Source organism: Dysidea avara, chromosome 6 (assembly GCF_963678975.1).
Source record: "Dysidea avara chromosome 6, odDysAvar1.4, whole genome shotgun sequence".
Taxonomy (NCBI): domain Eukaryota; kingdom Metazoa; phylum Porifera; class Demospongiae; order Dictyoceratida; family Dysideidae; genus Dysidea; species Dysidea avara.
The window spans coordinates 1,528,910-1,556,182 of record NC_089277.1 but is presented as its reverse complement, the minus strand read 5'-3'; the positions used below and the strand labels follow the sequence as shown (position 1 = coordinate 1,556,182).

Here is a 27,273-nt window from a genome sequence, read left to right as displayed (position 1 = left end):
GTACGCTCTAAAGTAAAGTTGTATGCCGATGATGTATTACTCTACTCCTACATTAAATCTGAATCTGATTGTCATGCATTACGAGAAGACCTAGATGCTCTCGCACAATGGGCACGTATTTGGCAGATGGAGTTTAACCCCAGCAAATGTGAATTCTTGGGAGTTACCAATAAGAAAAACCCCATTGTCTTTAATTACTGCATTGAAGCTGTACCTATTGCCCAAGTTGCTCATACCAAATACCTTGGCGTAACAATTTCAAGCAGCCTTTCATGGAATGAGCATGTCCAAAGGATTACCAACAAGGCCAAACAAGTAAACAACTTTTTGTATCGTAACTTACGCGAATGTCCTACTCACATTAAATGTAATTGTTTCAAGATTATGGTTCGTCCAATCATTGAATATGCTGCGTCTGCTTGGGATCCCCACACCTTGTTGAATATAAACAAGCTAGAATCAATCCAGAGAACTGCTGCTAGATTTTGCTTTAATGACTTTTCAAGATATTCAAGTGTTACTAACATGTTGTCTTCTCTTAATCTACCATTGTTACAGGCAAGAAGAACCCAAGCTAAATTAAGTACTTTTTATAAAATAATTAATGGATATTTGATTGTGCCTACAGATGATCTTACCCCTAAACTTTCAAGTTTAAGGAGTGGCTACTATCACCAACCAATTACTCTATTTGATGCATACAAATTTTCCTTTTTCCCATCAACCATCAAATTATGGAACCAACTCCCTGCTGATGTAATTAATTCCTCTACCCCTAATGAGTTTTGTAATAACTTAAGTAACTTTTATGATCACACCTGTGCGTTATAAATCTTTTGATTGCTGCACAGTGATAAATATAATAATAATAATATAATATCAAACAAGTTGATGTTGTGCTACTTCTAAAAGCCAGGCGCCATGCAGCTAGCTAACTCATCTGGAATTAACTATAGACAGTATATGCTACAATGAATTAACCAACTATGTATTACTATTTTACAATAGGGTAGTTTTGGGCTGTGCAATAATATATTATTAGCTAACTCTCGTATTTCGTAATTCATGAAATTTACGTATTTCGTTCAACGCACTGCTAAGGAAGCGTTTGTTAAACAAACCGCTTTTACCAACATATCACGTACAGAAGTATTTTTATAGTGTGGCTAACGTGTTTTTCCCACAAATTCTCTCGACAAAGCCTCAAAGCTGCTCTTCATTTTCGTTCGTGTACGTAAGCAAGGGGGTGTCACTCAGGCTCTTGCTGTAGGCCGATCTGCGACCGCGGTCAAACTCTAAGTCAACGGTCAAGGCCACAAAATAGCTCTTACAGTGGGTCAAGGGTCAAGACGATACAGAAGGTTCGAAACCCAAAATCGAAAACTACACGTAGCTATTATCAAGTTTACGGGATTATACGTAACTCACAAGAAGTAAGGATCTCCAAGAAGATGTTTTAAAGCTCCAACAGGCATTTCGCCGTAATTATAATGATTTTTCTCTCCCAGCTGCTGGTAGCACGCACTAAGAAAATATTATACTAGGTTACAAGCGCAGGTGTGTATAGGAAAATAGAGAGATAAGTGGAGGTCAAAAGTTCGCAAGAAACGCTCAAGTCACAGGTCAAAGACGATAAACGCTGCAAGTCAAAGGTCAAGGTGAAATATTCCCCGTAAAGACTTTGACCGCTGTCCAGATCTACCTACACTGTGAGCCGACGTGACACCCCCTTTTCGTAAGGGATACGCCCCCTTTCAACTAGTTATTTTTCAAAAACAATTAATGATTGGAACTCTTTACCAGTAGATCTTATTGAAGTTGCAGATGCTGACATTTTTAGAACCGGACTACAATCATTATTGTAATTGTGTTGCATGTATTTAGGCAATCTGAGCACACCAGCAGGGCTAGCTGCTCAGTAATAATAATATTAATAATAACTCGAAGCGATAGGCTATTCCTGGCAGTGTACGAGGCCTGCACCGTTGTTTTTCAGTTGCTAAACGCCTGAAAACCTCAAGGGGAAGGTAGTCTGAGGAAAGTCGCCACACCCGTATTTCAGTCCGCCGAAAAGAAACCACCTCAGAGCAAAGTTCACCTGTGCAGAAGTTTAATACAGACTTCATTTCGTTTTTACTTCTTACGTAAAAGCTGCTTTTACCTCTTACGTAAAAGCTGCTTTTACCATTATTTAACGATTTTACTCACGTGGGTGCGCACGGACAAACGTAGGTAGGGTCCGCAAACCGAAAAATTGATATCGTCAAATCAACTTACAAGCTATAGTCATATGTAGGGGTAGGTCTAATCAAGAAAACACTAAAGTGGCAGCAAATTTCGTCCATCTCTTCTAGTGAAAATAACGAGAAATGCTTTGAATTCGATGGGTTTTTCACCGTCGTAAGTTACAATGTTATTCTTTTGGGCCAAAACTCTCTCTCAAGCTTTGAGAGATTATTCACTCTTACTATGGAGTATAGGTAGTTTAATATAATTAATTAATATTTGGTGGTGGCGTCGCGAACATCGCCAATCGGCGAAAAAAAGGCGTTTCTTGATCTGGAGCACAGCAGACTTGCAGGAAATAATGCAACATTTACTGCAGTGATCACCTCCAAGTCAAGTACCAATAATAATAATACCCATGTAGGTCATGCAGCATAGTTATAATCATGTACACCTTTTTCATAGTTAAATCAGAGCTTATAATTATATGATCATCTATTTTCATGTGATACTCAGATGCAGTAGCATGCAAGGTCAGATGGTATGCTCCCCAGACAAGTTCTTACATGCCTTGAAATCACATCTGCATGGAAACTACCATACAAAGCCATGATATTTCCTTGTAGCTAATTTTGTACTAAAGTACCAATTGCAACTTATTCAGTCTCAATCATGTAATAATAATATGATAATAGCTACTAGACATGATTGAGACTGAATACGTTACAATTGGTACTTTAGTACAAAATTAGCTACCAGGAAATGTCATGGCTTTGTATGGTAGTTTCCATGCAGATGTGATTTCAAGGCATGTAAGAACTTGTCTGGGGAGCATACCATCTGACCTTGCATGCTACTGCATCTGAGTATCACATGAAAATAGATGATCATATAATTATAAGCTCTTATTTAACTATTAAAAAGGTGTACATGATTATAACTATGCTGCATGACCTCCATGGGTATTATTATTGTCATATCATGTGCAAGACATTAAAAACATAGTATTACTTCCATGACACAAAATCTCTAAAATGAAGTTTAGTTATTTGTGAGTTGGAAGAAAGTTTGTTTTTAATTGTTATAATGAGATGCCAATCGGATGATTTACTGGAACTTGAAAATTGACATAGTTATAATGGATTAGATCAAACATTTAATAACAGCAGTATAGTCACATGTCATTCAATTTAGAGTAATTATTGTGATGACTTTGTTGTATTACTATATTAAGATCTTTTCACAAAATTCAAATAGTTGAAAATTTGTTCTGCACTTGGTCCTGATTTCGAAGTTTTGAGGTAGAATTTTAGTAGTTTGGAAAATTACATGGAATGTATAAGAGTGTCCCACACAGATAGGATATACAAAATGTACATACATTAAACTGTCGGCTTGAAGATTGCTTTCAGGTGTATATCTCAACTTTTGATTTTATTTACTTAAACTCACAGTAGTCGGAAAAGCCACTCTTCCATACCATCACCTATGGAATTGGAGCAAACCCATGGTTTCTGCTTTTGATAGCTACTATATAATTATTGCTAATACTGCCCCCATGCATAAGTGGGCTCAGCATATACATACCAAATAGTACACTGCATATCAAAATGAAATTGCAGATGCTATGTCTAGACTGTATACCTTTTAGCCCTGTCGAGTATGAGGAAGAAGATATTTTTTCAGAAGGCACAATGATTTTACTATAGCATGCAATATGCCACATTAATATGTATATATATAGGTCAATTTACACCAAAGCAACATAGCTATAATATGTATAACTTAAAGGAAACTCTCCAATAGAGCAGTCAGAAGTTCTTATAGAACAGTCAGAAATTGAGTTTTGATACATAATGTTACTGAAATTGATCAACAATCTACTTAACTGCATTCAGAGTAGTTGTCAAGTGTATTCCACAATATTTTTGCAAAATTATATATTAGCTACGAGAGGCTTGGTTTTGTGCAATAAATCGTGTTTCGCATTCCGTAAATGATTGAAGTGTTCGTAATCTAGCCTTCGCTGGAAGTTTGTACTTGTGCTGAGTAATCATTTCCATAATTCAACACACTTATAGGTGCTTATGTGCACGAGACTGCAGTATTTGTTGGATCACGGAGGAATTTTTCCTAAATCTGACGAGGTTGGTCTCAGCCAGATGGTCAACAAACTTCAATCCACACTATATTCTACACACAGGTACTTGACTTGGAGGTGATTACTGCAGTAAATGTTGCAGTATTTCCTGCAAGTCTGCTGTGCTCCAGATCACGAAACTTCTTTTTTTTCGCCGATCGGCGATGTTCGCGACGCTACCACCAAATATTAATTAATTATATTAAACTACCTGAACTCCATAGTAAGAGTGGATAACCTCTCAAAGCTTGAGAGAGTTTTGGCCCAAAAGAATAATATTGCAAATTACGACAGCGAAAAATCGATTGAATTCAAGGTATTTCGCGTTATTTTCATTAGAAGAGATGGACGAACTTTGCTGCCGCCCTAGTGTTTTCTTGATTAGGCCACTCCAAGTCATACCTTAGTTTCTGGTCACTCCCAAGCCTACAAATGGATGCGGGCGGGCGGATGATCAGGACTTCAGGACTATAGACTCTACTGTGACAATATACTGTATGGTATTATTATTTGCTCAATTTAGCAAATTCATGTTGATTTTGTTTTTAGTCAAACTTAACCAACAACATAAGTAGTTGTGCTTCGGCAAAAAATGCACTAGGAAAGTTGTTGATGGATCATGGCTAGCTATACACTGATGTATAGCATTTAAGCATATTTATTTATTTATATAGAATATACTATAGGAAATGTTTTGCTCATGTAGCTACTTATGCTTTCCAAGTGAAATAAATGTCGCATTAGCTATGTCAGGAAAGTATTACTATGACTTATAGCTAAGTTGTTCAAATGATCATGATCCAAAATGAAATTTAACTTCTATTTTCACATCAGAAATTCTTCATTCAAATGTGAAGTCTTAGCCCACTAGCTATGTGTTTCCAGCCTTCTATTCAGTAACCTTGTGGTTTCTACTTGCCAATCTAATTTTAGTTATGGAAAAGTTTAAGTTTAAGCTCACCGAATGTTGCCGGCTTTCCATACCCCTGCAGTGTTCAGTGATAAGGAATTTGAAGTTACTAGACTAATCATTAGAGGACTACATTTGAATTATAAAGTTAAAGCTATGGCCCATCTGCATGGACTAGTAGTTAATGCTACTGAAATTACTTTGGTTACAGAAGCATTAGTAACAGTTATAATCTGAACAGCTATATAATCAAGGACAAAACTAGCTATAGTTAGAAACATTTTATTAGTGTGGCATATATACCTAAGTTAAGAGTAGTGTGACTGCTCTATTGGAATCCCTGACTGCTCTATTAGAGTATCTCGATCTTTTGCAGTAAAAAATAAGTGTCTTGCTGGGTCACATGCACTTAAGCACCTGTAATATTAATAATAGTCCTCATAAACTAGGGTTCCAGGTTTACCATGCGGGCGGGTGACCAGAAACTAAGGTTTGACTTGGTGTGGCCTTAGATCTACCCCTACACATGACTATAGTTTGTAAGTCGATTTGAAGATATCAATTTTTTGGTTTGCGGACCCTAATATAGGTATAGCAGATTTGTGGTGTCACTAGGGATTATGATTTCCAACTTGTAAAAGTAGCTCCGGGAATTTTATTTGAAACCATGTGTATCTCGATGTGTATTAAAGCAGCGCATGCGCGACGCAATTTTTAAACGGAAATGCAATCTGCTGTAGACAGGTAGATGAAAGGACAAGACAGTTTTGTGCTCAAGCATGGGAAATAGTGTTCTAAGCAGCGTAAATAGTAATCCAACAGACTTCAGCAAGTATTTAGGCCTTTGTGAGGGATTTTGGCGAGAGAATTCAGACCGTAGATTTTGTAACAAATCATATCGCATTAACCGTGATTGTTACGCGCTGTCATACTTTCGCTCATAGTACCTTCATGCCTCGTCCATACCGCTTCTTTTATAGCCGGTACCACTTTCGAATCTTGTGGTAAGTTAGGTGTGTCACCAACAGTCTTTTACCGTTGCGTTGTACTGCAAGGTGGTTTAAACTTATGGTTAAAAATGGAAGATACTTAGTCGTTTCTTCAAGCAACAGTTCCTGTTTTGCTCTGATATTTCCTCTGGTTCTCTCTGTTAAATGGCAAGGAATAGATTTATCACAGTTAAAAGGATAGAATATATTTACGAAGAAAGTAAAGTGGTTTAAAGTAATTTTTGGGCCGTTTTTTCCCTTTCAATCTCCTTTAATTTTGCGCATAACTTCCTTGAGGGTTGGTACCATCCTAATTCCCTTGATTACTTACTTGAGTTCACTGTAGCGAAGTTTCACAGTCGTTGGTTACAAAATTCTGTCGTTACAACAATTTGTTTCTGTTTGATACAAGCGCAGCAAAGCGTAACGAGTATGTTCATGACGTAATACACGGAATTCCAATAGAAATATACGATTTTGTGACGTCACGTTATTTCGTATCCTATCCCTTTTAAGTACTCTATTATCTATGCTTTTACGAAATCAATTTCAGTAAACCAGGCGCACGCACACAGCCGGCTTTAGGCCGGCTGTTGGCATGCGCCTGATTTAAAAAAGATAGTGCAGAAAGAGATTTAATCTATTTATTCTTTGCGTGGGACGATAAGATGTGAAGTTTCTAGTAGTACATAGACAGTATCTGTCCAATTTGGCACAAGGCAGCTTTATACTTGAAGAGTTAAATTTTCGTAGAAGCTTCGAAATATACCTCTTCGAAAATAACCTGATATATACAGTATAGCGCCAAATTTTCGTAGCGAAAATTTTTAGTAAAAGTTGAAAATATTCGCCAAAAATTTTCGTAATAAAAAAATTCGTAAAAATAAAATTAGCGGTTTATTTTCGTAATTATAGCTAATTTAATCGAGACGCAGACGGACTTCTAACCAGCTGAGGTGCTTGTGATCGATAACGACAATTCCAGAAGTACAGTTTTCTTCCTGCGTGAGAAGATTTCATGCAGTATACAAGGATAGAGGATGGACGCCGATTCTAGAAGAAATGCTCCTTTTCCAGAGGGAGACAGGCAACACGCACGATCCATTTGCTGTAAAAGTAACAAAGAGTGGAAATATTATTGGGCATTTTCCGAAAAAATAAGCTCAACGTGTTCGTTATTTCTGAGGAGAGGGGGATGCTCACGTGTACCAGTGCATAGTTTTCAATAGCGGCCTTCTTTTTCCCATCGTATTTATTATTTATTATTAGCATTTTACAGTGGTATCTCTAACAGCATCATCTCTTTCTTGAATCTTCACATTGATTCTTGAGGGCTTTCCAGCTAGCGATTCCGGAATTCCGTAAAGTTTACATAAATTTTCTCCGTAAATCTTCCATTGGAAAGTTGGCACAATCATTTGGCTGCCATACGAGCGATTGATCAAACAATTGGATTGTTTCTAGGGTTTCTGGAGGCAAGGAATATGATGGTGCAGTTAGTTTTCTGCTACAAATATGTTTGCATTGAGTTTTATGCCAATTATAAGATTATTTTGCAATATAGCCACCACAATGTTATGTTCTCTTTGCAAGAAACGACCCAGCACATGTTAGTTACAACAAGGTAAGCATTTTAGTCCATGTATTTTTCAATATTACTCTGCTAAAAGTCAGCAAAATTGCACAACAAATAGCTAATCTCTTTGATGCACCATTTTGGTAGTTGTCAAGGAGCTATACATTAAGAGATGAAATCATCATATAATTATAAGCAGCTATAAATTAACAGTACAATTCCTTGCTTTGCATGCACATTGTATTTTTGAGTGGAGGTGACTGGTACAGTGTGGTTGCACTTCACCATGTGTATGCTGTTTTGCCATCCGCAGGATGCTAAATGCGTGCAACTATTTAGTGGCTTTCTATGGAGGTGACCTTTGTTCAGAGGGTCTTACAAGTATGGTTACACTGTGTTCCATGTATTAAGGTATTTATAGCAGAAAACAGAAGTTCAAAATGTTATTGCAAAGCCTACTTATAAGCTGATCGATCATCCGTAAAGAATTACAGACCTATTTCCCTTCTATGTAACACATCAAAAGTTTTAGAAACTCTTATCTACAACAAAATCATTGATCGTGTACTTAATAATGTTACTACCTGTCAGTTTGGATTCTTGCCTGTTAGGTCCACCACCCAACAACTTTTGCTATATTTGAACAGTATTTTCAAAGCTACTTCCCAAGGTCACCAAATTGACTATTATTCGGATGGATCTTCCAGTTTGCGTACCCACTTAGATCCCTCCTCTCAACGCGTTTTAGATCAATAGCTTCAGCCAAAGGGGCCTCCAACTGGCTTACCACCCGGCCCCTACAGGAACATGGCTTTGCACTGCATAAGTCCGCGTTTCATGATGCCATGGCACTACGTTATGGGTGGTCTCCTCAGCGGACTCCTGCTCACTGTGCATGTGGGACTTCCTTTTCAGTGGAGCATGCTTTATCTTGTCCCAAGGGTGGCTTACCTTCTATCCGACACAATGAGATCAGAGATCTAACTGCTACCCTGTTGACTGAAGTATGCTCTTAGGTAACTGTTGAACCAGAGCTCCAGCCGGTTTCACAGCAGGACTACCCTGCTTCTGCCAATATCCAAGATGGAGCCCGTCTTGACATCGCCATGAATGGTTTTTGGGGTGGAAGAAGTGAAAGATGTTTAGTGGATGTGCGGGTGTTCAACCCTCTGGCTGCTTCTAATGCGTCCTCATCACTGGCCTCCTGTTATCGGAGGCACGAGAACATTAAGAAACGCGCGTATGCTCAGAGAATTCGTGAGGAGGAGCATGCCTCTTTTACCCCCCTGGTAATGTCTACCACTAGTGGTCTGGCTCATGAGGCTTCTGTTTTTTATCAACGCTTGGCTCATCAACTTTCAAATAAGTGGGGCGATGATTATTCTGTTGTCATGGGGTGGTTAAGGTGCTGTCTATCTTTTTCTCTCTTGCGGTCCTCCATGCAATGCATCTGCGGAGCCCGCTCATCCATCGGTCACTATGTTAAGACTCCCCCAATTGTGGAGCTGATTCGGGCAGAGTCTCGGTTTACCGTGGACTAAGAAAGTCCCGGTTTGTCCAGCACAGGCCATTTATGTGCTGGGGGTGGTAGGCAAGGGCAGTCCATCAAGCCCGGGATAGAAAAATATAAAAATTAAATTAAAAAAAACCTGATGGCTTCCTTTCGTAACGGAAATCGTCTGTATTTTTCGTAGTGGCTATTTTGAAAGTAGAGGTGCTTTTCAAACAGTTCTTGATTCGTACTACTGTGTAACGGGTTGAACATAGCCAACAGCGAAGCGTAATGGATACTTCACTTTTTCAGACGATAATTAATATAATTGGGGCGCGCGGCACGATTTCTTTCTATTGGTATGCGTGGATTGCAGAGGTGCTTTACGAACAGTTCTTGATTCGAAATGCTGTGCAATGGGTCTGGGTCAGGGCCAGAGCCCACGGTCCGGCCAATCACTTTTCGGCTACTTAATTTTAGTGAAAAGATCGAGATACTCTAATAGAGCAGTCATCAAAATATACTCTAATAGAACAGTCATCGCGATATTCTAATAAAGCATTCAGTACTTATAGTCTAAGCCATGACATCTGTGTTAACTGTCTTAAAATACCCAGTGAGTTATCTGCATGGCACACTACATTGAGCTAATTGATCATGCATGTTATGCATTAGCTGCAGTTACAATCTAAAACTAAACTTTCACATTGAGAAATTTTTGTATACACAAAATTAGATACTAGCTATAACAGTCAGATATGAAACTCAATTAATTGGTAATGTAGCACAAAATTACCATTGATGTTAACAAAAAGAAGAGACTTTGCATAGCCTCCAGATGCCATTTCAGAGTAGCATGCCCCTAACCCCTCTAGCTTAGCATGCTGTGTGTACTTATAACACATGCAGTTAAGTAACACACCAAAGCAGATAATGTCTGATTTACAGATCATATTAGATCAATAAAAACTGAGTAGTGTGCATGACTATGACCTTCATTGCAGTCCATGGATGGCCGGACCACTCAAAATCTCTGGGCTCCACCCCTGCAATGGGTTGAACATAGCTGGCAACGAAGCATAATGGATAGTTCACTTTTCAGACAATAAGGGGTTGGGAATTTCAGATGCGGTATGTGTGGGTTCACCAGTCATAATAAAATTATTTACAAAAAAAGTTAACAAACAAGTACACGAAAAATTTTGGAATTTTCAACTAAAGTAGGGACCATAGCACATTGATAAAAAGTACTGAAACAAGTTGGAGTAGTCCATGATATTAAATCACAGTAAAACAATAAGAAGTGTTATGCCCCTACTGTGCATTTCTGTTATGGTATCTTGAGCGCAGTAGGGATATAACACTTCTTATTGTTTTACTGTGATTTAATATCATGGACTACTCCAACTTGTTTCAGTACTTTTTACCGATGTGCTATGGTCCCTACTCAAGTTGAAAATTCCAAATTTTTTCATGTACTTGTATAAGAAGAATATCCGGTGAAGAAGAAACTAAAGCTGAACCCGACCCTATCCCTAACACTAACGTAACATTTGCCTGTTAAGCACAATGATGACTTCCACTGTCTGTATGAAGGTAAGTTTTTGGGTGAGTTCGAGGCGAGCTGGGGTTGGCCTGGCTTCGCCGGGACACTTGCTCCAACCCTAGCTTGCCTCAAACTCACCCAAAAACTTACCTTCATACAACTAGTGTGTTTGATACTCGAGCTATGGGTGACACTGCCGGACGGATATCAAACAGAAATAGTGTCCGGCTGCCAGACAAATATCCACTGCGTAAAAATAATTAACAGTAAAAAACTCAGTGGTTTGCAATTCAATTCTTCAGTACTACTGCCAGGACTTTTTATGATAATTATTCCAGTTACATACCGATTTTCAGCCCATTGCTCTAAGCGGTATGCCTGGTAGGCATAAAAACTAATAGTTTTTTTATTCATAAAAATCGATCATGTAATTGTGACACAGCTTGAGTTTTGTGTCATATCTTGAAGACCTTTATCTGGATTCATTTCAAACCGCAAAAAGGCACTCCTATGATAATTTTCAGCTCATTCCTTAAAGGGGTTTACCCTGTGGGCATGACAGACCTTCTACCTTATTTTACGCGAATAATCGGTCATTGTTATATTGTTCATCTGATTCCTACCAAACTTGGTACTAAGATCTGCTGTAATGAGCCCTTTATGTGTGCCAAAGTTTAGCCCGATTGGAGCATGAATTCATGTTTTATGGTGGATTTTGCAAAGTGTGTGAAATGAAGAATAAGATGAAAAATGAAATTAAAACTATGTTTTGGTCGCTCACATCTCGGAAATGTCTGGAGCGATTTTCTTCAAATTTTGTATGTTGACTTCCATACCTGGCTGGAACTTCTGTAGCAAATTTGGTGCCAATTGGATAACGGATCACGGAGCTACATAGGTGTGAAAATTGCATTTTCTTTCTTCCTGTCAATATATACTCATGGTCTGGCACGCCGGCTTCTTTGGCCGCACAACACACTACTGTGTGTCTTGATAACTGTTAAAATTTATTAATTTAAAAATGAAATGGGGATCCAAGCGATAAAAGGTAGTGAAGCAAGAAGTAAATGACGGTATTACAACATAACTCAGTTTGAGATTTTAGGGGGGCCTAACAACCCTAGAATAAACACTGCCACTGTTACTGAAAATCTGCTGTTGAACAACTACTCACGCACAGGCTGGTACAGCACATGACACTTTACATTGTAAGAACTTGGAAAATCGTGATATGTAGCAGCTACTGCATTTCCCCTACAGCAACACTCGTGCACCATCTAGTACAGTAATACTGAGCCAGCAAGCCAATCTTCATTCACCAGCCAGTTGTGGGTAGATGGCATAGTTTTGCCGGCATGGCCACATTAGTCTATAATAGTCTTGTGCAACTGAGAGTTGTGAATTCATGTACAACTCTTGTGATTCTACTATGAATAATATTGAATTTGCATTTGTATGTAAGTAATAATGATGATCATTATCTTGCTAAAGCTCACGTGATTATTATTATTATATTTTATAATTGCAAGAACTCATAATAGCGCATGAGTGTTGTGCAATGTCATAACAAATTAGAAAATGATTTAACAATCTCTCCTCCTATGACTTTACCTGATAAATTGTTCTATTTGGAATGGTGTCTGTAAATAACTGTGTTTGTTTTAGTATTAATTCTTAAAAATGGTATGGACAGTGTATGTTCATGATGACAAGATCTCTGGTGGTGCTGGTATTGTATGTTATATAGCTTGGTTAACATAGCTCATGTGAGCTGTGTAGGATCTTAAATACTGTAAATCAGGAAAAACTTGTCATCAAACATTTTTTGTCACTAGCTACATCGACAAAAATAAAATGACGAACCATAGGAATAATTTGTGTATACAAATATTAATGGTTATCAGTGACTTTATGGAAACAATTATAATGCCAAAATGGTCCTCAGACAGTATGCTCTTTGTTCGGAGGATGCTATAGATTTTGTTTAGGTTTTGTAATGTAGCTAAGTAGGTGTATATAGCTTGTATGTAGTTTAGTTTAGTTTCTTGTATTTAGTTTGGTAGCTTGTATTTAATCTTTGTGTTATTTTACATTAAATACAATATTAACATATGGCAAAACATTTTAATCGATTATGCTAGTGATGAAAATATGTTGAGTCGAACTTTTAATAGACAACTTTTTTTTGCATCGAAATTTTCCTGTCTTATGGTAGCATTATATTCGAATGGTTTGCACCAATTATGCCAGCATAATTTCAAGCATAATAGGCTATAGCAAAAGTATCAAGCATTATGCCAGCATAAAAATTATAATGATTTTCAAGATTTTAAATTAAATTTGTAATGTGTGCACCAAACATATTGTACAGCAAAACATGAACACACTAGCTACACTTTATTACTGCATTTCATATCAAGAAAATGTGCAATGTTATTGTTTTTATTGTTCTTGGCTGATTATTCACACTTCAGCAGTAATGGGCTGCTTGATGGGTATGTGGTAGTCACTGGAAACTAACTGTCAGGAAATGGTCAAAGTCATCTGCTGAATGTAAGTGAAGACCTAGCTTGGCGCGACCTTTCTACTCACCACAATTACTTATTGATCTGCCAACTTTACAATGTACAGTAGTTAATAAGCTCCAGTCCAGAATCTAATAATTTACCCACTCACTCTGCTTATTTCAACAATAATAATTGTTACAGATCTATTTCATTTTTAGTGAACACTATCTTCCTTTGGAACCATATCCCGTATTCTATTTTATCTCTCTCCCATGTCCCATTGTTTTTCTGGACTCTTTACCATCACCTATGTAATTAGCTAATGTCTTTTTCATCATCTTTCTTGTCACTGTGTTTTACCTGTACTGTTTTGGTGTACTTGTTTCCTTGTAAGTGTACATTATACAGTATCTGTAATCTGGGAAACACCCTCATGCACGTCTCAAACCTTTTGGTGAAAGCCTGCCTTTGACAAATGAGATAGTAATAATTATTGAATGGTATGAAGCCACTGTCAGTGTTTAACTTACATGGAAATGCTGCAATATCTGATTGGTACTGCATCTATTCTTGCAGTTTACACAATGTAAATGTACATATATTGACTTTGTGTATCCCAGCAAGAGCAGCTAGGAACTGTAAATCCAGTCTATGGAATGGTATAATTATCTTGCTGACCAACGAAGGTGAGATGGTGATCTTGCCACATGAGATGATGGCCACACTGCCTTATCAGATATTGCGTCAACCTGATTGGTGCCTTTTGGCATCGTCAGTGCATACAGTTAGTGTGCTCTTTCTTGTAAATATATACAATAATACAAAGTCAAATTTTATCATATTATGGTATTATGGTGTTTCTGAAGTGATCATGAAGTGTAGCCAAAAATTCCATGAAAATCAGCCTCGATGATGACATGGCAGTGTTGTTTAGGTTCATCAAGTCCTATGTGTGATCAAAGTAACTGAAATACTTGCAATGAATTTCTATAATTTTTTTGAAAAGATCATTTTATTAGCTTTTCTACTTACTAGTTAGATGATGCCTTTGGCTGAGAATAACTAACACTATGGAGTTGAATTCTTCACTATTTGTGACTGTCGCTGGGAAAACCGGTCTTATCGCCCATTTAAAAGTATCGAGAAACGTCGGTTTTAAATATTCTGTGTGTTGTAGCTGGCCAATGGTGGTAGCTACGCATACCAAATTTTCACACGTTTCACAACAATTTCTTACCTTCCTGATCATCCACTGAAGAAGTAGTCAACAGCTAAGTTTCCCGCCATTTTAGATAGTTTTTAAACCGAGGTTGTCTGTATCAGGCGAGCTCCAGAGGGGTGGGAGGCGGGGGGCCCTGGAAGGCGGGCAAGATGATGTTCAAAAATTGAAAAGAGACGTGCTGGGATGAATTAGGCCAAGTTATAGGCCATTCAGGGCTCAGAACGGGCTAAAATGAAAGGAAATGTACAGCACAAGTCATTGTCCAACACCACAGAGCTGCACAGCCACACACAGCCATCTCCTGGCTGGCCAGGGCTCCATCAAGACCCCAGACCACTCGTACGGCTCGCCACTGTGCTCTAGAAAAGCAGCCAGCAAAAGTAGACCACTTTACTCTGGTGAACTGAGGCAGTGAAACTTGATAGTACATTCATTAAGCTTTGTGTTTGTGTGAAAAAATCAAACTTCCTGTCTTGGGCGATAAGAACGGTTTTCGTAGATTCAGTCACATTTGGTGTCACACGAGCCTGATTTATCACCTACCACAGCAGCTACAAGTAATGCAATCCTGTGCATCATTTACTCTTCTTCGATCACATTTCTTTTTCCACTACCACATAATTGTTCCAGCATTTGTAGTGGACTTCTTATGCTGGCTATCACAGTTATGATGGTAATCACCCATAACTTCCATAGTGAGTAGATCAGTTGCAGAGATGTTTCTCTTACTCTTCTCCATATAATATAATGTACGGAGTGGCTATTGACACTGACCAGGTGGCGGCACTCCGCCGCCAAACAGTCTATTGATACCGGCAGTTGTAAGGCATGAGATTTCTTTGTCTGAGTACCCTAACAATTATTTCAAATAATTAGCTAGCACATAATTCATAGTATAAATACCAGCAGGACTCAACCGTGTAGCTACAAGGTTTACGTATGGACCTGGGTGGCACTTATTTATTAAAGATTCTAATGAAAGCATGTAGTAGGTACTAAAATTTTGTTGCTTATGACTGACTTGACTTAGCTAACCACTCAGGTGATAGCTAAGCACATGCGTAACCATAAAATGATGTGAAATAAACTGTTGCTCTAAAACGACACAAAAGATGTGGTTATAGGTATACAGTGAATCAGTGGTTTAGTGTCAGTACAAAATCAGTAAACTATAGCTAAGTAATGAATGAAACATAACTGCTGCTAAAACAAACAAGCAAACAAAAAGCATAGTCACATACAGCAAAAAGCATAGCCCACTATACACATACTGGTTTAGTGTTAGTCACAGTTTCTACAAAACCACTTGCCATTCACTTTATCATTACTAGGTATGCCGACACAAGTATAGTGATACCATTTATGACAGCTGGAACACTGCACCATTTTATCTCCACTGTCTGGCAATCGGCAAACACAATAAATCCGGTAACTCTTTGTTAAGGATGAAGCCGTCTTTGACAAAGTGATGATGGAAATGGTTTAATTGTTCCAGAATCAATGCAAGACTTTAGATGTTTACGAAGTTTTGCCGGGTTGCATGTTAAATTGGATGGCTCTTCTCTGCTACATACTGTGTAGGTATATGCCAGTGAAAACAATTCACAATCACATGATCCATTTTGTTGAGTGACATTAGGGAATACCAATTGAATAGAGTGACGTGAGGTATGCAAAATAGAAGCAATTGCCTCTCTTACATCATTACAAACAGTACTTGTACGCATACTGTCAAAAACCTTGACAACACCTGGCTTACAGCCCATATTGGATACACAACCAATGGTTTCCGTTGCAGTGTAAAATCAGAATGAACTCTCCAGTTTCTTTTTCAATAGATAGAGTGTCTTGTTTAGTTACATCTTGTAAACCTCCAACATTTGGAAAATGTAATTTTAATAGTCTCTGACCAGCAATGATTAAATGGGCATTCAGCCAAACATTTTTTCCTGTGTAGGATACTAGAACTTTTTTGTCGGTTTGTAACAAAAAATGTTCATCATATCTCTTTGAAGAATCTGACTCTATATAATTATGATCAATCTGTATTGGTCTAGTATTGATGCAGTTTAACTCCTTTAGATGAGATCCTTGTTTACAGTGTATTTGACTACGAAAAGAAGGAGTCATAGCTGAATTGTTTTTTTGATTGAGGCAATTTCTCAGGAAGTTTGGGTTTCTTAGCTTTGCTCTCTTCTGAAGTCTTGGACACTGCATCAATCTGATGTTTGTGAGTCTTCAAAGCCCAAAACTTGCCACAATTCTTTGGTCTTCCTCAAGATTTTACATGAGGTTTTAACTTCAACTTGTCCCACAGAACAGCCACAGTCAATTTACTCTCCTAAAAGCAGTACCACATTAATTAACAACCGACAGCAAATTACGTGTTACTCTTGATATACATGTGTGTTCATATATTAATCCAACAACTGAATGTGTTACTGTATAATACTCTCAATAGCAGCTTGACGTATTATATTGATATACGTCAAGCGATTAGCCAATAGAATTAGTATTACACTTGTTTGTCAAGGTCCCTTGACAAAAATCTATAATATTAATTTGATTGGCTAGAATAGTGTGGTGTGTTTCTATTAGAAGTAAATGTCCGACTTGACAACTATTGTTACCATAGTAATAGATGCTCCAAGGTATAACACAATAGGGTTGCTTAGCAACGGTTGCTAGGTAACCGTTGCTAAGGAAATCTCCTTTTTGAGACCATAGCAAAGGTTGCCAGGCAACGGTTGCTAAGTGTGATTGGTCTTTTGCAGTGGTTATTTTTGAATTTCTGTTACCTAGTAACAGTTGCTATGGTTGTCAGATTAATTTGCAATAGGACAGATGGCTGTGGTATTCGGGATTAATAGTTCTCGCATTGTAAACAGGAAGGAAATAGTGCGAGGCTTCGCCTCGCACTATTTCCTTCCTGTTTACAATGCGCGCACTATTTCCTTCCTGTTTACAATGCGAGAACTATTAATCCCGAATACCACATCCATCCATCCTATTACATATACTAATACCATACCTGTTTCACTGCCCATACAAAGTCTCAATAGTAGCAGTGAAATTTATCCCGTATTTCACTGACAGCAGTGAAAAAGTTGTAATTGCAATTTCATTGGCTAGAATTTATGTTAAAAATGTAGCGCCAATTAGTGTTGACACGTGTTTAGTACATAGTGACAAATTGCGTACATAGCAACGCTAATGCACAGCATGTGTATATGCAGTGAGTATGGTATTAACTGGGAATAGCATGGGTATAGCAGTGAAATTTGGGATAAATACCACTCTTGTTGTATTGGAAATGGTAAATTTCATTCGGCTTCGCCTTGTGAAATTTATCCCCATTTCCAATACAACACTCGTGATATATATTTATCCCAAATTTCACTGCTACCCATGCTATTACTAGTACATATTTGCAGTATGCCTAAACATTTTGAGGAGGGGGTAGGGGTTACAGATTATCAGTGCATCGTACAAATTTTCATATGGATGGCTCTATATGTGCTCTCCATCAAGTAAAAACACAAACCTTGAAATTGGTAAATTTCCCTCAAACAATTCAGACATACAGTATATATGGTACGTACAGGTTATCTTATAACACACAATGCAATATCACATATGCTTAATAATACACAATTCAGTAACTTTTATAATGCATAAATTTTCATATAATGTTGGAAATGACACAATTTTTTGTACCACAATATAAAATATGCAGTAAACCACATCTGCCTTGTTGGTGGAGACTTAATAATTGGGATCAAATACATTAAATTGCTTATTATATTCTCCAACATTGTGAAATGGAAATACAATTGCAGAATAATCCTTCTATCAGCACAGTATCATACACAATTAACTATTTTGTACAATCATTATAATTCTGTAATCTTTCATCTAGTGTTGTAAAGCGATAATAAATAAATAAAATAAAAATAAGCACATGAATTTACAAATACAATTACATAATTGTGTTGCCTTGAATTATGGCTGGTCCAGTTTGAATGTCTGGTCCTATTTATTTGCTGGGGGTATAGAGCCTTACAGTCACAAAAGAAATACCATACAACAGAATAATTTTGAAGGGGTAATTTTTGTAGAGCAGCTGTTAAATTAAAATTTAAAGGTTTAATATTCCAATTTTTACTGTCATGCAGAACACCACTAAAATAAGAGTGCATTAGATTAAGTGAAGATGGCAATAATGAGTAAATAGTACAATTTTAGTTGAGAGTCATTATATGTTATTTATAAAGAAATATGGACCACTCCACTTCACTTAAACAAAGTTGGTTTTGCCGAGGGAAACAAATAGCTATTCCTCACAATTGATTTTCTGTGGGAGTAGCTGTTACAGTATTATTAATAAAAAGGCATGGTGCAGAAAGAGATTTTGTCTACTTATTCTTTACCTGGGACGATAATATGTGAAGTTTCTGGTACTATATAGACAGCATCTGTCTGATTTGGCACAAGGCAGCTTTATATTTGAAAAATTCAATTTTTGTAGAAGCTGTGCTCTTCGAGATGTACCTCTTTGAAAATAACCTGCTCATACGGTAAATGCTGGGTTTTGAATAAACATCAGGTCTCAAATGAACACTGGTGGAGTAACTATTCCGTGCAGTAACAATTTCATACAATGTTTAGAAGCAAGGAAGTGAGAGAATTTATCAAGTTCCTTTTCAACTCAAAAGAGAAACAATTATCAAATTTGTTATAAATCCTATTTGTTTGGATTGTTTATAATTGAATTACGTTATGTTTGAATTGATATGTTTGATTTGTAATTTTAAGGTAATATTTCACTAAATAACAGTAACCAGAAATAATACTAAAACCTAATACCGAATTCCATTGACGAATATCTAAAACACTATGAGTAATATTAAAAAACTTAGTTGCTTTATATTCAAACACTTATTAATGTATTTTATGGCACAACTGAGCAAACATCTCATCAAATCAAATGTTTATTTCAGCTCTAGTATGATATAAGAATGCTGGTCACATATATAAACACTGGTCTTGTTTGCTAGCCATTATATAAGTTGTTTGGATGAAACAAACACAATTTGAGACAATACAGTAAATATGTTTAAGCACCAACAAGGAACACAACAATTAATATTCAGTAAACTGTTGCTAGGTACCTAACCAATACTGCTAAGATACCATGAAGGAATTATGAGGCTGGTTTAGGGGTGATTTTTGTAGCCAGAAAAGCCCAAAACTTCTATTGATATACATTAGTGTAGATAAGTATCACAACATACTGTGGATAATTCCTAATCACTTGCATGCATTTATTTTCATCAAAAAGTCATTCTAGCTTCATTCCTGAAACATATATTGGAATTTTTGTGTCGTAAAAAATAGAAAATTATCAGCTTGGCTTAATAAGTCTTGATCGGGCAAGTTACTCATTAGAAATACACAGAATTTCTTCTGTACCTGTTGTTGCAATTTTGACTCTTCTTTACTGGTGCCAGCTTCTTCAATGGGCTCCATATCATCACCAATTTTTGATGTCAAGGGTACAGATATTTCTTCAGTTTCTGATGTCAAGGCTAAACTAGTAGCCTCTTCTATATGCTCATCTTCATCAGAACCTAACAGATTGTTCTGTTGGAAATTACTTGCCACATTCTGACCAGTGGCACAATCATCCTACAGCAATAAGATATGCAAGTCATGCACAGTACACTGCTACCACAAAAAAGATGACTTTAGCACCACCAAAACACTAAACTATTTAAAAAATGGAAATTCAGAAAAGACGCAAAATTAAATAAATTCAATTCAAAATTCTTGAGAACACATTATACAGTCAGAATAATTCATATTAGTTGGTGAGTAAATCAAACACATATACAAAGCTTATGACAGAATGATTAGGCCTTGTCAACTTGATTAGTTGTTTCATGGACCCAACCAACTTGCCTTTTTCATAGGCTGAAATATTAAAATCAATTATGAAATGAAACCAGAAATTTTGAACACAAGCATCCTAGTCTTACGTGGCCAGAAGCCTCCTAGTCTTGCGCACCTCAACACAAAAGAAACAAAGCGGTCTGGCCATGCGAGACTACAAGCCTCCTATTCTTCTAATGTATCTGACAAACCTAGCTGAGAAACACACCATGCATGGCTACCATTGTGCAGCTACATCCTTACTTGCATTAGTCCCAATTTCTTTAATATTTTATTTATATGCCAACCTACCAACCCTATACTCTTGAGGTTTTTGCCCATGAAACAACCTATCAAATTAAAGTTACCTTATTATACAGTAGTATCTCCTTGCTTTCCTCTTTTGGTGTAACAACAAAAAAAATGTTAGATTCCCACAAAGTAAGGATATGCTCAAGTGAATGATATTTCTCCTCAAACTCTGCCATGCCACAAACAGAAGCAGTAGCAGCCACTTTCTGTCCCAAATCAATACTCTTCCGATACTTACGACTTCTTGAGAGAGTAGTGGTAAAAAAACTTGCTTATTTGGAAGGAGCTGGGTCTGAAGTACATTATGAGAATTTTTATTTGAGACTATAGCAAAATCATCGGTTGTTGGGAGATCATCAGAAACATCTTGATAGCACTTTGTCCACTTTTCCTTTACCATCTTCACTTCAAATGGCTCAAGTTCTTGGCTTGCTCATGCAGCAAAAATATGCCAACAGGGTAATCCCATGCTATTTGCAAAAGTACAAGTGCACTTAAATTGGTTGTCATTGTGGAGATGGTCCTTGTATTTTACATTAAAGTGGCTTGAATCTTCAACACTGACAGAGTATGCCACTTTAGAAGCTACTCTGTAATAAGATTGGCTGCATAAGATGTGCAAATAGAGTTAACCGATGAAAGTCCTGGTATTTCATGACTGTTGCTATAGGTGTTGTAAATTCTTCTTGAGATGCAACATGTGAGTACTCTTCAGTACAAGTAGTGATATGCAAAAGCAAATTTTGAAACATCTCTGATAGCTTGTCAGAGTGATGGACAACTTGTTTAAGCTTACTGTGGCTGCTCTCCAAATGATAATTAGTCATGTTGCCATAATGGGAAAATGTATCTTGCTTAATAGACACCCACATGTTCTGACACAAATCCCAGGAAATAGGCTTTAAAATCTGAGTTTACAAGTTGAAACAGATCTTCCTTTAAGGAATCATATGTTGACTAATCTCCAGCATAAACTAGCTGCCATTAAACATCCCTAACAGTATCACGATCATCTTTTGGAACTTCAAAATCATAAACTTTTTTGAAAAAGCTTTTGATCACATGGAATTGACAAAAAAGAACGGTGGCATCTGGAAATTCCACCTTTAGAAATTTCCATTCTGTGAAATCTTTATTGATGATTATTACAAACACTTTTGACCACAACGGATTTCACCCTTTTAATGACTGAAGGATGCTTTATATGTGATTGTAATCTTCAGAACTGGTGGCAGCATAGTAGACTACCTGGCCATGACCATGACCATCTTCAACCATTAGGGCATACAGGGCCAGGCTTGTTAACACAATATGTGCCATCGATCATCAATATTTCAGAAATCTTTTTAAACCATTCTCCCATTATGCCACTTTGGTAATACAGGATGGCAAGCTCATTTTCTTCAGTTACAATTACTCCACCTTTGGCATTAGGGTCACTTTGCAATGCAGTTGACAGCTTGTCAATTGTCATTTGGGCATCAGTCCTTCCCTGTATTTCCAATTCTTTAACCTTTAGCTTCATGTTTTGGATGTCTTTCAAAGTTAAAAGCTTTCCAAATTTGGCTTTAATGTGTTCTTTAAAATGTTTGTTGCTTTGCTGAAGTTTGATAAGTGAATTGACCTCAACTTGTTCTTCCTCGGTTAAATGACGATGAGATGGGTAGTGTTTCAGCACCTCTTTTCCCAAATGATGATGATGCTGCAACTCACGATTGCAAACAACAAGTTTATCCGTAATCCTATCATATGAAGTAACAATGGTAGCATTACATCCTGTGGTGAAGTATTGCTGATTTGGTCTTTCTTTCTTGTCTCTCTGTTGTGCTTAACCAAAGTCTACACAACTTCACAGCATAGTTCAAAGGTACCTTGCTGTAAGCTTTCAAAACAGTTTGGCTGTTGTAGACACGTAAAGGGTGGCAAATTTTTCTCATGCAATGTTTTCAAAGCATTATCAAATTCTTCAAAGCTACCAAATTGCTTTCCAACACTGCACACTTTTAGCTCCTCCATCAGTACATGAACAACTCTCAGGAGTTGGGACGGCTTACCCCACCACACTTTTCATCTTTCTCACACATTCGTCACACTAAAGTAAGTAGACACATGGCACAAGCACTTTGTCTCATCTGATTCAGAACACATGAGTGATTCCCTGGTTTGTCTGTGGTGATAAGCTGTTGTGCCAGCTTGCGACACCGATCTGTGACAATAGGCATTTTTACCATCATTATTGCCACTTATTTTCTGGTGCCAATAGCATCATCCTATAATGTAACAGACAGGCATTGCTGAAACGAATCAAGGCTAAATGGCTCTGCAACTTTTTCAGTATAACTATTAAAATTTATTACATTAAAAATGAAGTGAGGATCCAAGTGATAAAAGGTAGTGGGTGAGACAAGAAATAAATGATGGTATTACAACATAGCTCAGTGGGATAATCCCTACATTGGCATCATATAACAATCATTGTGTTCAATGTCAACATGGGGATTTTCCCATCAAGCTATGCTCTAGTACTGTCATTACTTTTATCTCTTGTTTCACTACTTTTCATTGCTTGGATCTCTAATTTTGTGATGTTTTTTTTTTTGTTAAGGCATACAGCTACCATATAGCTCAAAGTTTTCAGAGACAAAAAAAATCGTGATTTTCATGATGGCTATTGTAATTACAAAAATTTGTTTGTAGTTGATACATCATATAAATGATTTGCTACATCAAGTAATTAGTTATACATGATTGTGGAGGTGCCAAGCTAGTGTTAAAACAAAAAGAGTTTGTACAAGTTCTTTAAGCGTAAATAACCCCTTCCTAACCTAAATGGTCCTCAAAGTGGGTTCCACATTCAACTATTAAGGCTGCAAGTGATAGGGTATCAGCTGTGTTGTCAACAGCAAGTGGAAGTAGTTGCACATTAGATGGAAGGAAACAAGGACCATACAGTAAGCAGCTGTCAGGAATTGACAAGGCTACAATTGACATTATTATGCTGTATCTCACAGAACTGCTGCAGTTATAAGGAATTTTAAAGATGAGTTTCCAAACTTGAGGTGGAACACCATTAATTACTGGAACACAATTACTGACAACATGAAGAAAGCACGTGGCGAAGGAAATTTAGAGCTAATCACAATGATATAGGGTGAAAAAACTGGAATACCTTGAATACTTACAGATGAGCCGAGCAAACAATTACAGTCCTACATACACATGTTAAGAGTTGGCACAGGGGGAGTAAACACACAAGTTGTAATTCTGCTGCTACAGGTATGCTCCAGAAAAGAGATCCAGAATTGTTGGAAAGCATCGGAGAGCTGAAGAAAAGCTGGGCTAAATATTATTAAGATAAATTATGTGAAGAGGAAGACTAAAACTAAAGTAAGGTTTGCTATAAGCAATTTTGAAGCTGTCAAAGGCAAGTTTTTGCTAGACATTAAAAGGGTTACAATGATTGAAGAAATACCTGATGAGCTGGTGATCAATTGGGACCAAACTGGGATAAAGTTTCTCCGTGGACGATGGTTGAGAAGGGATCCAAGGGAGGGAGTAAATGATAAGAGGAAGATCACTGCGGTGTTTGCAGACTTTCTGCCAGTTCATCTAGTTTATGAAAGAACGGCATCTCAGTGTTATCCCAGTGGAGTTAATTTTCCTGCATGTTGGTTCATATCTGCTACACCTAACCACTGGTGCAATGTAGAGATTATGTTCCTTTACATCATCAAGATCATTATACCATACTTGCAGTAAAACAAGGACTTATCTGATGACTAGTTTTCACTTGTGATATTTGATGAACTCAAAGGCCAAACCACAAAGGAATTCTTATCCTGACTTGATAAAAACAGTAAACTACTGTATAATGTGTGTAATGGTGCCTCCAAACTGCATGGATCAGTTGCAACTACTTAAAGTGAGCTTCAATAAACCTGTGACAGATTTTCTAAGGACACATTTTCGTGATTGGTATACCAAGAAAATCTTCACTCAGTTGGATGACAGAGAACTGGTAACTCGACTATTAAACTTGTTGATCTTAGGCTGAGTATCATGAAGCCTATTGGAGCACATGGGTGATTGAATTATACTGCTATTTTTAAAGATTATCCACAAAATATAATAAATGGTTTTAATAATTTTGAAATCATAAGACAATGAATATTTTAAATGTATGAGTACAAAAAAGAATACACAATCATTATGCTGTTAAACTGATGAGCTGTAGCCCATTGTAGTGTTATTAGTATTGATCTGGAATTAAAGTGAATTTTTGATTTGTAAAGCAAGTGACTAAATTTGGTTTTATTTAAACTTGACAGCAGATGAATTAATATTAAATACCAATGCAGTAACAACTGCAATAGCAAAGAAGCACAATCCAGTCCTCCCACTCCTTGTGAAATGGCTTAATATAGTTACCTTAGCCAGCATTAAACAAAATACAAATAACGTGTTGTGTTTCTTTATGAACTGTGCTAAAGACCGATGGACATTCACTTCTTTGGGTTTACATCCCACAATATTAGCAAAATAGCTACAATCCAGTGATTACCACGATCATTTATGACATGCACCAGTTCTTTCAGGATAATGGATGATTTCTTTGACTGCACCAGCATCAATTGTAGTCCCCTCAAAGAAGAAAGCCGTGCTTTAATAATTTGACAAGCTTTGTTTCAGACAACTTTTCTGCATTTAGGATACTCGTCTCAAGGTGTATTTCTAAAATTTTGGTCTGATCAGCTAATCTTTCTCTGGTGAATCAGTCTTGGAGTCAGTGACAATAATGCTTAATGCAGGAATTACTGACTGCATGGCTTTGTGTAACTGGACTGGGCCGGGATTGTTGCTGAGCTAGTTTTACTATCCTGTAGTAGTGCAGTCTCACCACAAAGTGAATCCAGTAGTTTTCCAGCCCCTTTTTATGACCTTCAAATCAAGGAAGTTCTACAGTGAACAGCAGCTTGATTATCGGCCAACATTGTGCCTACTATATAGCTGTTAAGTACTCATAATTTATTGTATGCTATTCAATCCATACCCTTTTTGGAGTAGACACTGTGAAAATTGTTCATCCATATGCACAATCAGTACATTGCTTTTCATAAATTTATAATTGGATCCAGATTCTAGCACTAACAAAGCTTGCTCAAACTCTAGTTTTACCCAATGGAGTACTCAATGACTAGACATACTGACTATGTTTTTCATCAGATTTCTCCTAAAACATGTGTGGAGCAGGCGGGTAATTACCATTACACATTTCAGAGATTAAGCTGTGATATTGTAATGATTGAAGCCTTCTCTTTGTAGATTAATGATACCATAGTTATAAGACGTTTGCTAGTGAGTCAATTGTGGTGTGGTAAAGTACAGTAAGATGCTTGACTGTAAGATAAGGACAGCTTACGGATAATGGCTAAAATGGTGGCAGACCCAGCAGCAAAAATACACGCAGACATTAATGATAACATTAATCATTGTCAATGTGCTTAGTTCATGACACTGTAAGCCACACAGCTATATAGCTATCCTGGTTTTAAGTTCTTACTTCCTCACATGGTACAATGGTTCAGTTTATCTATGGTGAAGTGGATAGGATGATACAAACAATTATAGCTATGGCTACACTATACATAATCTATTTAGCTTTGGAATTTTAAGTAGGCTTGAGTACATATTATTTTAAATTTACTCATTACTCTTTTTGGAAATTATTTTTTATTCACGTATTATTCCTGAAATATTAGTGTTTTATGCCTGCAAGTAATTGTAGTTTTAGCTACAGAAGAAATACATGTGACTTGTATTATTTCAGAAGTGACTCCAGGAAATACTAGAAATACATGTGACTTGTATTATTTCAGAAGTGACTCCAGGAAATACTAGAAATACATGTGACTTGTATTATTTCAGAAGTGACTCCAGGAAATACTAGAAATACATGTGACTTGTATTATTTCAGAAGTGACTCCAGGAAATACTAGAAATACATGTGACTTGTATTATTTCAGAAGTGACTCCAGGAAATACTAGAAATACATGTGACTTGTATTATTTCAGAAGTGACTCCAGGAAATACTAGAAATACATGTGACTTGTATTATTTCAGAAGTGACTCCAGGAAAAACTCAAGACTAAAATATTATCTTAAGATTGGTATACTCTAATAGAGCAGTCACAAATAATTCTGGTGACTGTATTATTAGGGTATTCTATTAGAGTAACTATACACTATATCACTACCAAACTGTGTAGTGATTTTGATAATTCTTATAATTATTCATTTATTTATTTATTTCCATTTATGTACAGACTCAGGTATGAGTATTGTCATAGTTGTAAGTGTGATAAGTAAGTAGTATAATTAGTGTAAATTATAAAGTCTCTCTTTGAAAGTTTGTAAATCCAGT

The 27,273-nt window shown here is 36.9% G+C and overlaps 1 protein-coding gene across 1 annotated transcript in view; it reads left to right on the top strand.

Moving 5' to 3' along the window:
- LOC136257464 (ankyrin repeat domain-containing protein 49-like) overlaps positions 1–27,273 on the top strand; it is a 138,172-nt gene that overhangs the window by 21,260 nt on the left and 89,639 nt on the right. The window lies entirely within an intron of this gene.